Consider the following 13337-nt stretch of genomic DNA (forward strand, 5'->3'; position numbering starts at 1 on the left):
CTTGAGGTGACCGAAGCGGCAAGGTGTGAAGGTAGCATAAAAGAGGAAGAAGTCATTGACGCCTTGAAACAGGTCGGGCTACACAGAACCCCTGGGATTGATGGTCTGCCCTACGAGGTGTATTTGAGGCTGTCGCCCATTTTTATTCCTTTGCTGACTGTACGTTTTAATACCTGGTTTAGGAATGGGTGCATACCTCAGTACTTTACCAGGGGGATCTTTGTTACACAAAGATAAAAATGGAGGGGATGGGATAGGTAATTTCTGGCCCTTAATGTTAAACACAGAGTTAAAGATTTTGGCCAAGATCTTAGCAAATCGTCTGCAGATTGTCCTACACCGTCTAATAAGTCCCGAACAGACTTGTTCTGTTAAGGGGCGGACGATTCAAGATAATTTGCACACAATACGCTTGATTGTAGAAAAATTCGACACAGAAGCCGCGCTGATCAATTTAGATCAGTCCAAAGCATTCGACAGAGTAGACCATTGTTACCTAGAGGCTGTTCTTCGCTTGGCTGGGTTTGGTCTCCAGTTTTGCTCTTGGGTTCGCCTCTTGTATGCCAACCCCGGTGCTATGGTGGAAGTGAATGGGGTGAAGTCGAAGCCCTTCATGTTAACAAGATCGATCCGTCAAGGTTGTCCGTTATCTGCAATGCTGTATGTGCTGGCGCTTGAGCCATATTTGCGCCAGCTTCAGGTGAATCCAGTCCTTCACGAGATTACTTTTCCAGGTGGCTCTACCCTGGTAAAGTATACCGCCTATGCTGACGACGTGACCGTGCTTGTAACGAGCAGTGCCGAGATTAGAGTCGTCGACATAGAAACAAGTCGGTATGCTAAGGTTACAGGGGCCATAATTAACTACGTTAAGTCTATTGGCTTACGTATCGGTGCCTGGAGGGGTATGCCCCTACAGGGACCCTTTGGTTGGACCGATGGGCTGTGCAAGCTACTCGGCGTCTGGTTTGGCCCTGGCCTCCAGCTGAAGAAAAAATTGGTTGGAAGTATTTGAAGCGGTCAAGGTCGCATCTCATTTGTGGGCCTTGAGAAACCTGTCTTTGAAGGGTCGGGCGGAGGTATGCAATTCTCATATCAACCCCCTGATCCTTTACTGTCTATCAGTTCTTCCACTCCCGGAGGCCACACTAGTTGATCTGGTGCGTGCTCTTTTCGCATTCTTATGGCGCGGAAAGCAAGCCATGGTTACCCGGGAGGTCTGTTATCTGCATCCGTCTGAAGGCGGTCTGGGTATGCCTAGTGTGGAAATATGTAGACACACTCTTAGGCTGATATACCTGAATCAAATGTGTACACCTAGTGAGGGAAACGGTGTCTTCTGGATAAAAGACACTAAGAAAGCCTTTCAGGCTTTGGAGAGTGTGCATTCGGCTGAGGGGGAGGCACACAAGTTGCCCCGAAACGAGTGCCCTTTCTATCGCGAGTGTCGGCAGGTCTTGAGATTCCTTCTACGGGTGAAAGAAAGCCTCTCTGACATGTAGCTGCTGTCTCGCAAGGTGCTATATCGGGCGTTCGAGACGAAAAGATTGAGGAGTTCAGTTTTACGAAGGAGGAGCGCCGCTTAATATGGCCTTGGGCGCCAGGGTCGAGCTGCTTCGATAATTACGAGGTATCACTCACCTGGCTGGTAATACGAAATGCCCACTGGGTCAGCAAAAGACTTTACGCAGCGGGTTTTACGGAGACACCTAATTGTGTCCGATGGGGAGATTGGGAGGAAGACCTTGATCATGCTTTCTTCCACTGCGCCATCGTTCGACAGTTATGCGAGTTAGTTGAAGGCTTCACGGCTCGCATGCTGAGCGGGCAGTTTTTTGTGCTGGATTCGGTTTCCCCGTGCTGCAACTGGGCATCGACCATGAAGAAAGAAAAACGCTATGTTTTTCTGTGTTTGCTAGCTGTTATGAGAGGCGTGATTTGGACGCCACGACAGGAGGTTTACGGAGATGAGACCTTCACTGCTCCCCAGCTTGTTCTCATTTTCAAATATTGATTGAAAATGCAAATTAAGCCGGAGAAGGTGAAACTCGCTCCTGTGAATTTCAACGACAGGTGGGTGAAAGTTTCGCGACTGTCTGGTTTGAATGGGGCTAATCTTAAATTCCTTTTTTGAATTGCTTAAGTTTTTAAGAATTTTGGGTGTCCTGAACGAACGTAGACATACATCGGACCACGTAGAATAGGCTAGTTAGACATTTTTGTTCGATTTTTAACTTAGCTAGAGTATGCACGTTGTCATCGTCCCAATCCCTTTTTAGTTTTCCCTGTCCCATCGCCCCCCCCCCCCGTTTTTTTTTTTTCCCCCTCTTTTGGTTCGATAATCCCCACTCCCGGCCCCATTAGGTGACGGATAGACTGTTTTGTCAGTGATGTAGGCCCAATTTTGTGGTGTTTATTCAATAAAGTCAGTTTTCGGAGGGCCTACATCTTTTCGACTGACAAAACTTTATCTGACACAATTATTAGTGTTATTTACTAACCACTTTTTGTCATTGTATATTTCCCATTCGTTTATTGTAAATAAGATTTTTATCCCTAACCCCCAACATCATGTATATATATTTGTAATTTTCGGGTTTTTAAGTAGGATGTCCACGGAGTGATTCTGGTATTTTGGTGAAAGAGCCTAGTTAAGTTAACGTTATGTTAGTTAGGTCAACATTAACCCCCATCCCCCCTTTTCAGCCTTGTGCCACATTTTTATTTGTAAAATTTATTTTTTACCAAATAAAATAAATATCTACCCCCCATTAGGAGTCAAAAACATTTTACAGTCCTACTCCGGCCCTTACAAAGTACTTAGAAGATATCCAAAACATTTTGTGAGAGATAAGAATGGCAAACATGACTCGATCAGCATTGATTGATTGAAGAAAGCTTTTTTCAGAGACACAGACTGCAGTACCGCAGTGGAACAGACGCAAACCTCAAGAGATTCATAAACTCCTGCCACATCTATCAACAGTGCTGTATGGTGCTATAACTGCCACCAAATCTAGCAGGCACACAAACCATCCACTCCATTTTGTTATGTATACAGTGAAATATTTGCAATAATCTTATTTCTTCTTAGATCGCCTTTTTGTCGAGGAGGGAAGTCATGTTTATCAAAATGCGCAAGCACACAATGTTGCAATTTGTCCGTTCGCACACATGCAATAAAGGAAGTATATTACATTTCACATGTAGTGACATACCAAACAGACTGGAATGTTTGAGAACGTCTCTATATAAAGATTCACCTGCGAAAATCAAATCAGTTTAGTTTTAGTCTCTTGTCTTGTCTTCCCAGAGACTGGATCTAAAAATATCTTTGCCCTTGGAAGGCATTAAAGTTCCTCATCTTGAATTTGCTTGCCAAGCGCATGAACTTAAATTCTCGCCATGGAAAGTTACCACATTGAATGAGAATTTAAATCTTTTTCTTTTAACAATGTTTTTTTTTAAACGATTGTTTTCTTCTGTGATCAACACACACACACACACACACTTCGTTTACATGGTTTAATGACTGTTTTCCTCTTAGAAAATAATCACATTCAAACCATGTGTGTCACTTGGTTCATAAAAATCAATAATCTCAAACTTCATACCATTTTCACGAGATCCTCATTTAGTTTAGTTTGCATAATGAACACTCCTCGTTACAAGAAAATACTAACGTTGGAATGATTTGAATTAATATTTTGGTACTTGTGCAGAATTTGAACTCACTGTCCACTTGGCTTTGTTTGGCTTTGCTTAGAACAGGACGTCAACCGCCGGGTTTTGCTGAGCGTTGCCGATTATCAAAGTGTAACAACGCTACTGAAGGAAACATTTAAATATAATAAAATCCCCAGGAAAAGAATCAATAAATAACGAAAATAAAAAAGAAACAACGATTTACCATAACAATTTCATTTTTATTCTTGTAACAAATTTTTTTTTAAGTGAAAAAAAAATAAAGTATTTTTTTTCAACCATTTTTTTTTTTTGTCAGACAAAATTAAGAGAACCAATTTTTATGTTTTTTAACAAAAGTTAAAAAAAAAAAAAAAACTCATTTTTTTTTCTTTATTTTTGTAGCTATATATATATATATATATATATATATATATATATTTTGCTATTTTTCTTTTCATGAACAATTTTTTTTTTCTTGTGGGGCTGGCCAACTGTTTATTTTTTTATTTTTATAATCAAATTAAATTAAGATAACCGGGATCCCTTAGGATTAGGTAGACTTTTCTACAGTCGCATCATCGAATCAGATAATGTCAAAGTGGGATGAGAAGAGACAGCGGATGTGGAAGAAACTTCGCCAACCGATATATGGTTTAAGATGGGAGACAAAAGGATCATTACCAAATTTCTGTTTCCACATAACCTCGAAAAGATAAGCTACTGACTTCTGAAACTGTTGATCCAAGGTGAAGATATTCATCTCGTATAAAGTTGTTATGAACGGTCATTTGAAGGTATGTTTACTCAATTTAATGGGTTTTTTTCTTCCAATATTTCCCTAAAAATCGTCTGCTCTTTTTTGCGCATTGATCAATATCTAACGTCAGATTACAATCAAGATCAAGCTCGAGCGCATGACGTCACGTTCTGAGCAAAGCCGACGGACAGTTAGTTACGTCTGGTTCAAATTCTGCACAAGTACCGATATTTCTCTAATATGTAAATAAATGTTATTTCATATCGGTGCTAATGCACTTACTGATCCGCGCTATTTTTTTTAATCGTATTTCCAAGTTTAATCAAAGTTTTATATTTTTTTTTTATTCAATTGTAAGGTTAAAGTACAGAATAGGTACAAAAAACTCTCCCCTCTCCATGTTAAGAATGGCTTTTTAAATAACATTATTATTTCAGCACGGATCAATAAGTGCACTAGTACCTTCATATCAATACAGCGATCTACGGCGATCTCCAGTTCTAGGATGTTATTTTGTGAAAACCTTCTGTTAATCGGATATCTGGCTAAATTTACCTTTAACGGTCCCGCGGATATTCTACTAACTTTGAACTTGTAGAGATTCCTGCCTGCACCTGCAACCTCGGTCTTAAAAATTGATAGATCCGATTATGAATTTGTGGACGCTGACTAGTGACTCACACTCTTACAATAGAAGATTCCACCTTGAGCCGCTCCCCTTCAACAAAGTCAATACTATCGTCGACTTCGAAAAAATGCAGTAGTGCAACTATTGGAGATGTACGACGCACGCCTTATTTGTATTTTGCGTTGAACCGCTGTTTTTAGGTTATCTTTGATGATCAAGTTTTCAATGAATACATTAAAATAAATAAATACAATCCATATAGTAATCCGATGTGAAGATTATTTTTCTTAAAAAAATAAAATCCTAAAAAAATCCCATGCATTGTTATAATTGAAATACATCGAAATCGTAATTTCATGTTCACCAAATTAACTGGCGCCCTTTACTTGTTTCTGAAGTTAGTTTGGCCATGAGATTTTCGGTAGCATCGGGTTACTCCGTTATATAACCTTCTGAAGACTGAATATATATATATATATATATATATATATATGAAAAATTGGGGTTTTATCGTTAGTATTCTAAAGAATTATAAATTTATTAGTACAAAAATAAATTTCAACTTAGGATTTTATTTATAATAAGCCTATAAAGGATTTTAATCACTCCTGTTTCCAGAGTTTTTTTTTTTTTTTTTTTTTTTTTAGCTTCTACAACTATTGGGACGAGATTTTGTAGTTGATAAATGGAGTTTTCAGATTAAAAAAATAATAATAAAAATAAATAATAAAATAATGGTTTCAACTGATTTTTTTTTTTTTGTCAATTCTAATACGTTACAGTGGTAGCTTTCAAATTATTCAGTCGGAATTACCTGAATATTACTGAATTATTAAAAAAAAAAAAAAAACTTTAATCGTGGAAGCAGATGAAAAATTGCCGTCATCTTGTTTAAATCGAAACGGAAAATGACCCGCCCCTTCTGAACTCTCCTGCGTCTTGCGTCTGCGATTGTTTTCAAATTCTATTTTTATTTTCTTGGTACTCTTGTATAATTTGACCCGAATTCTCGTGAATTCCCGTCAAGCATGGATCGGGCGAAACCGGCAATCATCATCAGTGTCAGCCGAGCGTTGTTCAAATGTTGAAACGCTAACTCGACTTTTTATTCTATTTATTTAATTTTTTTTTTTTTTTTGTTCTGTTATGTTTTTAGTAATTTTTAAGGTGATATTAAGAGGGCGGGGTGACTTTTTATTTTCTGATTATTTATTTATTTATTTATTTTAATTGAATTTTTGGGAGTTTGATTAGCCAAGCGCTATCTAAATGGAAGCAGACGACATTCGAATTGGAAGAAAGCGACTTAAAAAAAAAAAAAAAAAAAAAAAAAAAAAAGCTGATAAATATATTTTCAAACTCGCCAAACAGAAAAATGACAGGCAAGAAAATAAATCTATACATGTTAGAAAAAGAAATGAAAACATCGATGCAGACAATCTCATATTGTCAGAACAAATTGCTGTCCCCCAAAAATGAGAACAGTGCAACACAAATGTTTACTTAAAAAAAGATTGTGTGCAAAGGATGTTTACTTAAAAAAAGATTGTGTGCAAAGGATGGTTTCTCCTGGAGATGTACAAATGGACAGTGCCACCAAAAGCACTTGACTGAACAAAAAAAATAAAAATACGGTTACAAAAAAGAAAACAAAAAACTTGTACTTACTTACACCTATCAATTATATGGTTGAAAAAAAATCTTTTCTTGGAGAACAAAACTTTCTGTTGATAAATATTTCGCAAAAAAAAAAAAAAAAATAATAATTAAATACTAAAATGAAATAAACATATTTTCATTTTTCAAGGTAGGTTTTTGTTATTTTTGATTATTTGCATTTTTTTTTTCATTAGTCTGCGTCTGTTACGACGCTCGGCCGACACCGATAATTGCCGGTCTCGCCCGATCCATGCTTGACGAGAATTCACGAGAATTCAGGTCAAATTATGCAAGAGTGCCATTTTCTTTAGTAAATAATTTTCTACTTTATCGATTTTCGTAATTTTTGGATATAATCATCTTAAAAATACAAGGAATATGTAGATACCATTGTTTTCATGTGAAATTCTAGGTGTATCAGAATGTTTGTAGGAATTTTTGACACCCCTAACACGAAACTGCGAATAAAATATAAAAATCTCGTAATTTCTCTGTTAAAAGTGGGTTATTTATTTTCTTTATGGATTATACTTCCAAAATAAACTATGAAAGTTGTTTTAAAAGTAATAGATATATATTTTTTTAAAACAGTAATGAATTTTCCGAACTCAATATTTTTCAATTTTTAAACTTTAAAAATCTATCAAAATTTTTCTATTGATTCTATTTTTACGATATTTTCAGGGTCAATGTGAAATTTTATGTTCTTTCCAATAAACCGAATATAATATTTTAGACAAACGTTGTTTTTTTTTTATTCACGCCCCCCCCATTTTCAAGTTTCTATTAAAAAGTAAATAATTTACTCACCGAAAAGTAAATTAATTTACTCACAAATTGAAGAGAAAAGGTCGATAAATAATGTATTCAAATTTAAAACAAAAAAAAAACGTAGTGTTTTTTTAGAATTTTACCTATAAAGTTTGAAGTTTAAAACCGTTTTTTTTTTGTTTTTTCTTTTTTTTTTTTTTTAAATGGAACCTTGGTCCTTGCTCCTTTAATTTAAAATAAAATTAGGGCTTGAATTACATTTTTTGATGAGTTATAAGCTTGGAAAGACAGGGGGTCGAATAATTCACGCCTCCCATTTTGAAATGTCTATTAAAAAGTAAATAATTTATGTACCAAAGTCTTATATATCACAAATTGAAGAGAAAAGGTCAATAAATAATATATTCAAATTTAAAGCAAAAAAAAAAAAAAAAGAACTGTTTTTTTAGAAATTTACCTGTAAAGTCCGAAGTTCAGAACCTTTTTTTTTTTAAAACACGTTTTTTTTTGTTTTTTTTAATAAAACCTTGGTCCTTGGTCCTTTAATTGAAAAAAGATTAGGGCTTGAATTACATTTTTCGAGGAGTTATAAGCTTGGAAAGATGGGGTGGAAGTATTCACTATTTTCACGAAATTTCTGACACACCTAGTGAAATGAAATTCAGTATCACGATTTCCGAGATTTCGTCCCAATAGTGTAAGAAGCACTTAAAAAAATTTTTTACTATGTATTTGGGTCGTTAAAAACGTTAAACAGGTAACTGATGAGTTTGAAGGGTTAAACAGTAAACACTAAACAGTTTCTTTAAAAATTAATAAAATTAGTTGGCTAGCCGATGATATGACATGAAGCATGTTTTGGGTTTTAAAATCTAATTTTGGAATTTAAAATCAACTTTAGTATGAAGTATTGAATAGTGGGCAAAAGAACGTTTTAATATTTTTTGTCTTGAACGATACAAAAAAAAAAATAGGTTAGACACAAACGTGATACTATAGAATGACAAATATTTAATACCTAAATTCAATACTTTGTGTGCGTAAGATTTTCGTACTTATGCAGAATACGGAACGTGCTGAAATAATGGCGTTAACATTTAGAAACCCATTAACATGACGAAGAAGGGGCTTTAATAACTATTCTATACTTTCACCTAACAATTTAATACAGATGAGAAATCCTAGCTAAAAATTTAGCAGAGTCGGTATTCTGTATAAGTGACAAGATTTTCAATTTCGTTTTTCGCATAAGGCGTATTATTTGGGGGCAGAAGAAGCGATAATTAAAAAACCAAAATCTTAAGCGACAATTACATTTTATCGTAAAATATTTACAAAAATGTATTTCTATTGGGGTATTTTCTTTTTTTACAACCTAACCCAGCATAGTATAAACACCCCAACCTCCCCATGTTAAGAACGGCTTTCGGAATAGATGTCGAATGTGAACTGCGAATTGGACGTAAAACGCAACGAAATTTAAATTTTCGTTCCATTTTTAAAACAACCGAAAAACAGAGCGTTCTCCGCAAGTTAACCCCTGTTTTCCTTTTTTTTTTTTAAAAAAAAAAAAGGATTTTTGAAAGATGTCGACCATCGCACAAAAGCTATTATAGAAAGCATTGGATTTTTACGGTGTTATTGTTGTACATTATTCTTGTCAGCGAGAATTTAAAATGTTATATTTGTTCGCAGCAGTGCACTCAGCAGACCCGATTAAACCCGTAAACAGTTTAATAGCAAAAAAAAAAAAAAAAAATCAACTTCTTAAAAATAAGTCTTCGGGTGGTCCCTCAGTCCACTTTCACCGAATTTACTTTTAAGAAGTTGATTACGGGGAGGTTGAAAATAAGAAAGTGCCTTTCGGAATAAACACCCTCAACCTCCCCATGTTAAGAACGACTCAGAATAAACACCCTTTGCAGGTTGGACAACTGACCGTCTTTGGGTGGTTCCCCAATGCACTTTCACAAAAAAATTAAGACACGCAAGTCAAACACCCAAATTTTACCTTTCTAAATATCTAGATTTGTAATTAAAAAAAAATAAACTGCGATTTAAAATGTAACAATAAAATATCTAATTCAATATCTAAAAGAACTTGGAATTTTGTCATGCTAACTTTAATATTAAGAAAAAAAAAAAAAGGGGGGTACTAGTGCAGTGCACTGCACACCGTGCTGAAATAATAACGTTTAGAAAATTATTCTTAACATCGGGCGGGGAGGGTGTTTTGTACATATTCTGTACTTTAACCTTACAATTTAATAAAAAGATATAAAACTTTAATTAAATTTGAAAATACTATTTAAATAGTAGCGCGGATCAATAAGTGCACTAGCATCGGAAAAAACATCCAGTTAGACCGAAAATAACGAATATAGTCTAACCCGGATATTAGAGATTCCTTAATCCTTCACCCATGTAGTTCTCTTATATCCGGGTTACACTGTATATTTAATATACTATATTAATACATGCTCTAATTTGAGAACAGAGAAAATCTCTTCTTTCCGTTTTTCTTGCATGTTAAGGAACGCTCCCTACAACGCGCTGCTGAGTACAAGATTGTAGTTGGTGCGTATTTCGCAATGGGAGTCTGGACCTGGCTTCATTCGTGTACCGTACGTCCCGGTCTCATATCCGGATTACACTGTACACGAAAAGGGGGCGACGGATCCAAAATTTGAATTTGATCACAAAACATAGATATTAGATATTTAATCTTTCTAGATTTCTTACATTTCAAATTGTAATTTCAAAGCAAGAAAATCGAATAACCGTAGGAGAACAATGAAAAGATAATTTAGGAGGCTGAAAAAACAAAACAAAACAAAAGTACACTATCAAAAATCATCTTACCTTTTTAAGGTATAGAAGACACCAGTTGTCTTGTCAGTTTCCACCAGAAATGTAAACTATGATTAAAATTAAGAAAAAGCAGAAACTATTGCAAAGAGACTTATCATTGTTCTATTGTTATTCTATTATTTTTTTTAAGCAAACTTTTTTTTCGTCGTTTTTATCAACTTTTAACTGCCGTTTGTTGAACAAACCAAAAAGGATTCTTTGTCTTTTTTTTTCTTTCTGAGAGGGGAGGAGGCACGTTTTTTTCTTTTTCTTTTTTTTTTTTTTTTTATAACACTTACATTACTTAGTATTTTAAATCTGGTAAATATCTATATTTCAACAGCAATTTTTTTTACATTTTCATTCCGCCTTTGCGAAAATTAGCGCACTGCCACTGCGCTCTCTCTGATCATGCGAAATTTTTTACGCGGATTCGTTTGGTTTCGGTAGGGGTGTGTTTCTCGCGAATGTATCTGTTTATCTATTTCAAAGGGCATGTAACTCTGATTGCACTAATTTTTTCCCCATACCTGGCCTGGCACAAGACCCTGTGTAGGCGTATCCAACTTTTGACTATCATTCTTCTCTTCAGCTCCATTATCACAGTCGTTACCTAGACTAATGGCTCCTCGCCTGAAGCGCATCACAAAGGAATGCTGACGGGTCTTTTACAACTGCTCAATGTGCCCCTCCCCTCTTCGGGGAGATGCGAAACCGACCAAATTTCACATCCAATCTCTTGATTGGAATATTATCTGTTTCTCTCTCTCTCTCTCTCTCTCTCTCTCTCTCTCTCTCTCTCTCTCTCTTATTTTCTTTAAAACTTTGTATATTGAATTATTTATTATAACTTCTATGGCATTCCACTTTGGAAAAAAAAACAAAAAAAAAAACGATCTTTTTAATTTAACGGTAAGTTTTTAGATTAGGTCCACCTCCACAATTTTCTTTTAAATGACGACTCTTATAGGTTTTCGACTATGCTGAATACGGAAATCGCATTGAAATTTTGCAGAAATAAGTAGTTATCGAGATATAAAATGTTGTATTATGCATTGTATTCTTTGGCGGCTATCTTTGTTACACGCGTGCGTGCGGCATAAACAAATCTTCGCGCGTAACAAAGATGGCCGCCAAAGAGTACAATGCATAAAACAACTTAGAAAACTCTTTATGAAAATATACAGAAACCTCTTTATAATGCGATGCATGCACTACCCGTAACGAAAGGAAAATGTCATATTCCCAAAATCACGTAAATTGATCAATTAGTTTTTATTATTATTATTATTATTATTATTATTATTATTATTATTGATAGAAAATAATTTTTTAACGACTTTTAGCAATTAATACGTCGTTGCCATTACAAGGCTGATTTTGAAATCTCGGTAGTTCGAATTGAGATGGCTCCCTTTATTTATTAAATATGGCGGCCCAAGACACGCCGTTCTCGCTTCTTCATAAAAATTGATTTTCTTAACTAACAACAAAAAAAATGTACTCGATCAGTTGATATGATTTTTGGAATATGACATTTTTGTTCAGTGGTACTGGTAGTGGTAAGTGGTTTGGTTACGTACATTATTTTTTTTTTTTTAGGTTAAACTCTGAACTATTGCTGTTTTTAATCTGAACTTGTTTTTAAAAATATAAACAAAATTCGGTAATCACGTTTTTCGTCAAATACAATTTTATCAAGAAAAGACTGCAGTAACTAAAAAATTGGTGTTTTTTTTTTTTTTTTTTTTTTTTTAAGATTATAATATACTAACATATATTGGCGTTTGGGGGAATTTTTACAATAGGCAACAAAAAAGGGGGTCACACATAAATATTACCAAAGGCAAGATAAGTTACTTTTCTATCTACCTGGATATGTTTTTTTGTGTATTTTAACTTATTTTAAGTTAACTTAGTTTATTTACTTCAAAATAAAAATAGTGTCAAGTTTGTTGTTCAAACAACAACAACAAAAAAATATCGGTCTCGTTACATTCATATCGACCATCGATAATCGCTCAAAAATCGAAAATTAAACAAACTACTGATAGAAACTAATCCAATAAATGTCGCCAATTGTAAAAAAAATGTAATGTTATACCAATAGTTTGTTTAATTTTCGATCTTTGAGCGGTTATTGAAAGTCGATACTTTTTTTTTCATTCTAACTCAACAGATTTGACACAACAAGAACCAGCATAACAATTTCCATCATGAAAATGGCCAGACATTTTGGACAAGACTGTCTTTAAAATGAGACAAAATCAGAAAACAAGTGTGCTACTGAAATAGTTGGAAAAAATAAATACGCAAGAGCTTCCATTCCAAAAAACTGAAAGAGTGGGCCAACTAACAGCATGCCAAGGATTTCCTTGATAAACTCACTCGGGACTAGACTGGCTAAAAAGGGGAATGCTCCACTGCGATAAGGAGAGTATTATAATGGCTGCCCAAAATCAAGATCAATGCTTTTAAGAAAATGAGTAATCTCAGCAATGACAACAAGTTCAGGTTCTGCCACACAGAAGTAGAGAGTGTGAGACACTTGACATCCAACTGTAAGGTTCTGCTGGGGGATGGCTGCTATACAATGCAACACAATGGAGTATATAAATACATCCACTGGACGATCTGTAAAAAGTTGAATAACAAATACAGCAGCAAATCCTGGGAACATATACCAGAAAGAACAGTCGGAAATAAGTTGTACACCATCAAATATGGCTATTCAATTTCTACAGCTACGTAGCTAGAAAATGGAGCTATTAAACCTGACATAGTTATTAAACCTGGTATAATGATATAGGACAAAAAGGAGAAAGAAGTAGAAGTTTGTGTCCCCAATGATGCTGGGTTAAACAGAGCTCAGAGAGAAAAAGATAACAAAATACCGAGGTCTTATGTATGACATGAAAAGAAACTGGAATCTTAGGAAGATTTCTATCATTCCAAGGAGCAACTGTTGCATGAAAATAAAGTTTG

At 34.9% G+C, this 13337-nt stretch overlaps 1 protein-coding gene across 1 annotated transcript in view; it reads right to left on the reverse strand.

Moving 5' to 3' along the window:
* LOC145243401 (uncharacterized) overlaps positions 1 to 11140 on the reverse strand; it is a 40253-nt gene extending 29113 nt beyond the window's left edge. Inside the window, exon 1 of the mRNA XM_080106251.1 lies at positions 10365 to 11140. The gene's annotated coding sequence lies outside the window, so the exon portion shown is untranslated. The remainder of the gene's footprint in view (positions 1 to 10364) is intronic.
* Between the last annotated feature and the right edge of the window lie 2197 nt (positions 11141 to 13337).

Source organism: Euprymna scolopes, chromosome 22, assembly GCF_053919585.1.
Source record: "Euprymna scolopes isolate OS-2025 chromosome 22, ASM5391958v1, whole genome shotgun sequence".
Lineage (NCBI taxonomy): Eukaryota > Metazoa > Mollusca > Cephalopoda > Sepiida > Sepiolidae > Euprymna > Euprymna scolopes.